The sequence below is a fragment of the Triticum urartu genome, chromosome 1A (assembly GCF_056163025.1).
Source record: "Triticum urartu cultivar PI428250 chromosome 1A, HENAU_Tu73, whole genome shotgun sequence".
Lineage (NCBI taxonomy): Eukaryota > Viridiplantae > Streptophyta > Magnoliopsida > Poales > Poaceae > Triticum > Triticum urartu.
In genome coordinates, this window is record NC_141873.1 from 427557973 (window position 1) to 427562106 (window position 4134).

At 46.3% G+C, this 4134-nt stretch overlaps 1 pseudogene across 1 annotated transcript; it reads right to left on the reverse strand.

Moving 5' to 3' along the window:
- Window positions 1–941: 941 nt before the first annotated feature.
- Window positions 942–3696, reverse strand: LOC125515865 (uncharacterized; annotated as a pseudogene). Its single transcript, XR_015603522.1, has 4 exons — window positions 3419–3696; window positions 3265–3337; window positions 2998–3163; window positions 942–1367 (listed from the first exon to the last, which is right to left on the reverse strand). The product of XR_015603522.1 is annotated as an uncharacterized LOC125515865 (transcript).
- Between the last annotated feature and the right edge of the window lie 438 nt (window positions 3697–4134).

Consider the following 4134-nt stretch of genomic DNA (forward strand, 5'->3'; position numbering starts at 1 on the left):
AAGGAGTTTCAAGCAAAGCAGCCAACAGAAATAAATTTTGTCACCGTGCACAAGAATTTTGACAAGATTCAGGCCAATTTCTCTGCCTTCCGTAACCAATTTTTAGCTACTCCTGTTGGTCATGCCTCTGTGGTATCCAAATCCAGTTGTCTTGCATGATGCCCCTGTATAACAACATCTCCTTCACATTTACCCCTCCAGACTTGCAACGGACAGTTTCCGAGTTCAACGCTCAACAACGTGCCTTCTTGAAGGGGTAGTAACACACCTTCAGGATACTCTTGCTAAGAGAACACAGATCTTGGAGTGCTTGTTTTGCGAGCAGGCATAATTTGAATATAACTTGAACGATTGTTGATAACAGTTATCCTATTTGAGGCTTCCATCTCATTCATCAATACAATAGGTGAGTGATCTGATCAGGCAGCAACTACATGCCTCACCACTGCCATCGGGAAAATGTCTCGCCTTCAGCGAGTCCTGGCTTCGGACTCGCTCAAGGGCGAGCAAGCTGCGCCGGCCCACAAAAAGAGCGACACTTGATAGACAGGACTGTACTTTTTAAGAAAATATTGTATCATTGGTAGAAGTAGACTTTAGCAGCAGAACAAGTACCTTCATATCCTTTGTAAGAACCCTCAAGATGTCAAACTTACATTTGCTTGGACTTGTTCTGGGCAGACTGAAAGGACCAAACACATCTCATTCAATTTGCTGGTGCGACACCAGCGCCTGGGGCCGATGCCCGGCCACAGAATCAGGGGACGCCCTCCCACCACCGCCGCTCCTGTTCCGGAATTGAATCTGTTCCAGAATTGAATCAGCAGGTGCGCGATTCAGCAGCAGCAGCAGCAGTGGGCGGGGTTAGTTACCTGGGCGGAAGACATTCGCCTCACAACCAAATACAGTAATATATAAGTGTTTGTTAAATGTCAGTAATATAACATGTTTCTTCCTTTCACAGGAGCTCAGCTTCAATTAATATATGCTGACACCTCTTCTTTTCATATCAACTACATTATTCAGTAGAAAATAAATATTGCAGTTACACAACAATGCATCACACATCTAACCAAAAATTTGCCTGCACCTACCCTAGCCTAGCAGGCTCCTACCAAAATCTATGCTTCCCTTACAATGGATGAAGTCTTGTACCAAAAGTTGTGCTACATTCCGAAGGCGGAGGAGCACAATGCCTTCCTCCTGCCACATTGTTAAATGGTGTCCTGCAAGAACAAACAAAACTGCGGGACAAAGCAACCCAGGAAGGACGAGAGATGGACTAGAGATTTCGCTGCGGCATGACCCTTCCTTCCGGCGGCACCCTCTTGTCGACGCGGCCCCCCCTGAACCAGACCAAGTGGCACCTGCATGCAGCACACGACAAAAGGATAATAAATATATTCATCATTCATTGCCAGGACTATGTGTGGTTGATTGACTAGAACGAAATTTGTTTTGCTATGCCATAGTGTGCCAACACGCCATGAGTGTTAGGATATGGCCGGTGCTGCAAGATGTTTTTGTCTAAATTCTGTCATGAGGACATCAAACTTAACAGTACATGGTCAGATAGCAAACGGTCAAGAGGCTGGTGTCGCAGGATGCTTTTTGTGTAAATTCTTTTATGAGGACACCAAAATCAGTGTATGGCCAAATAGCAAATGGCCAAGACTATGGCTGATATGCAGCATCTGCTGCTGATATCAAACACACAGGTATGTTTCATGCTCTGTTTTCCGACCTAAAATTGTGCAACCCAAGAAATCAAACTTTTTCCTGACTTAACATCAGCCACAAAATGTAAGTTGCCCTAGCATGTGTGCTGGTGCTTGTTAAACCAAAAATACCAAAAGACAAACCAGCATTCTCGATTTGCATGAATTTCAAACTGCAGGTGGACTGTATGTAGTCAATGAACAGTGACAGCAACCAAATGAACATGACACCATAGCAGCATAAAAAATAGCACCAACACAAGTGCGATACGTTTTCCTTTTAGTACATTACAAGCCGCAGCTAGATCGAAGCGGAAGATATAAACAGAGGAATACAACAAGGATGCATAAGAAGAGGTAAGATGGCAATGCAAGATAAAGACACTCGGAACAAAGGAGCAGCTTCATGTTGGCTTGGTTTCATGTATAAATCTGAACCATAGCGGATGATATTTGGGTCTCAATGCAATAGATTGGCTCTTCTCATCCAAAACCAAGAGGGGTTTGACTTGTTCATGTCAGGTGCTAATAATGCCACGTAATTAAACAATATGTAGATAAGGCAGTTTTTTTCTTCCTAAAAACAAATCAAGGTGAGGAGACGATCTAAGTTATAGAGCAGATTCTCACCACCAGCTGGTACCGATACAGAAATATGTTTTCGTGCTCTATTTTAAGTTATTAACCACCTACATCTTGCAACCTTAAGTTATCAATCATTTTCCTGATCCAACATCAGCCACAAATACGAATTGCGGTTCAGCAATGCCAGCAGCAGCAGCAGCAGAGCAGCAACTGGTAGCACTACACATTACAAGGAATCATTGTCTTGAGAAGCACGAACACTGATGCCAGCAGTGACCAATATATGGACAACTGCCTAAGGTGATACTAGACCGCAGTTTCGTGTACCAAGATGACCCGAAAGAAATACTGAAAATTCAAGGGAGCAGTAGAATAATGCCATCAGTCACCAATATATGTACAACTGCCTACGGTGATACAAGATAGCAGTTTCGTCTATTAAGCTAGTATATATATCAATCATTTTTCTGCCCAAATGATTAAGCTAGCAGCAGCATTGGTAAGCACCGCGCATTACAAAGGAATCGCTTCCGCATCACCTTTAATAAAATCATGAACACTGGTTATGCCACCAGCCACCAATATTATGCGGTTGAGCGCACAGTGATACCGATATTATCGCAGATTTGTGTGACCAGATGCCGTGGAGGAAATACGGGGAATTTCCAAGGGAGAAGAGGAATGCGTTTCTTACAGGGCCGTAGGACCTCGAGTCCCAGCTGGCGCTGCCATTGTCCCCTTCGACCCAGCAGTGGCCCTCTGGAATCTTGCGGATCTCCTCCTTGTCCGGGACGCTGATCCAGTCGCCGGGCAGCCCAATCAGCCTCTTGATCGTCCTGCTCCGGTGGTCCGACGGCGACCTGCATACATACAGCAGCATCAACCAACCGTCAAGATTCATTATCTGCAACCCACCCAGTGAAATCACAGGATTGAGAAACCCATGAGCGAGGTTTCTTACACGAAGACGACGACCTCGCCGCGGGAGTAGTCGTAGAGGGGGCTCCGCTTCACCAGCGCGTACTCGCGTCCACCTGCCGGCGTCACTCCGGCGTGCGGCGGTCAGAAATCGGCGAGGAATCCGGTCCGGACGGGGAGGGGGAGGGGGCGCTTACCTGTGGTGCCGTCGAAGGTGGGGCGCATGGAGCCGCCGTGGACGGCGGCGAAGGAGAAGTAGCGGTCGGAGACGGTGATGCCGATGAGGGAGCCGCCGATGCAGGCCTTCACCACCGGCCTCAGCGCCGTCCATGCCATGCCCGGAGCGAGCCCTCCCTCCCTCCCTCCCACGCCGCTGAGACGCGGCTGCTCGCCGTCAGGAGCGGCGGCGGCGGCGGAGCGGCGAGGAGTAGTATTCTGCGGCAAGGAAAAAACCCTGCTTTGTTTCTTGTCTCTTCCTTTTCCTTTTTTTTTTCCTTTTCTTATTTATTACCGAGTTTCTTACAGCTGTTTCGTGGAGTAGAACAATTTGTTTTCGAGAAGGGGTAGGCTACTAGGCTTTATCACCTTTTACATTTTCCTAAAGTAAAAAATTATGTAATTTATAAATTAAAAAAACAAACAAAACAAAAACATTAATATAGCCCAATAATGTGACTTTTACTTAAAAAAAATCCAAATCTTTACATAGGTTCACTTCAAATACAAAAGCATGCTAAACATAATAAAAATGACACTGAGAGCTATGTACCATCGAACGACCATTGTCGCCATCAAAACGAGCCCGGGCAAGCCATTGTGGTCACTCCCATACCAGAGTCGGTCCGACCTTATCGATGACATCGGGAAGTGTTTCGTATATGTGCCTCTAAGGACCAGCAGACGTCGTGGTAGA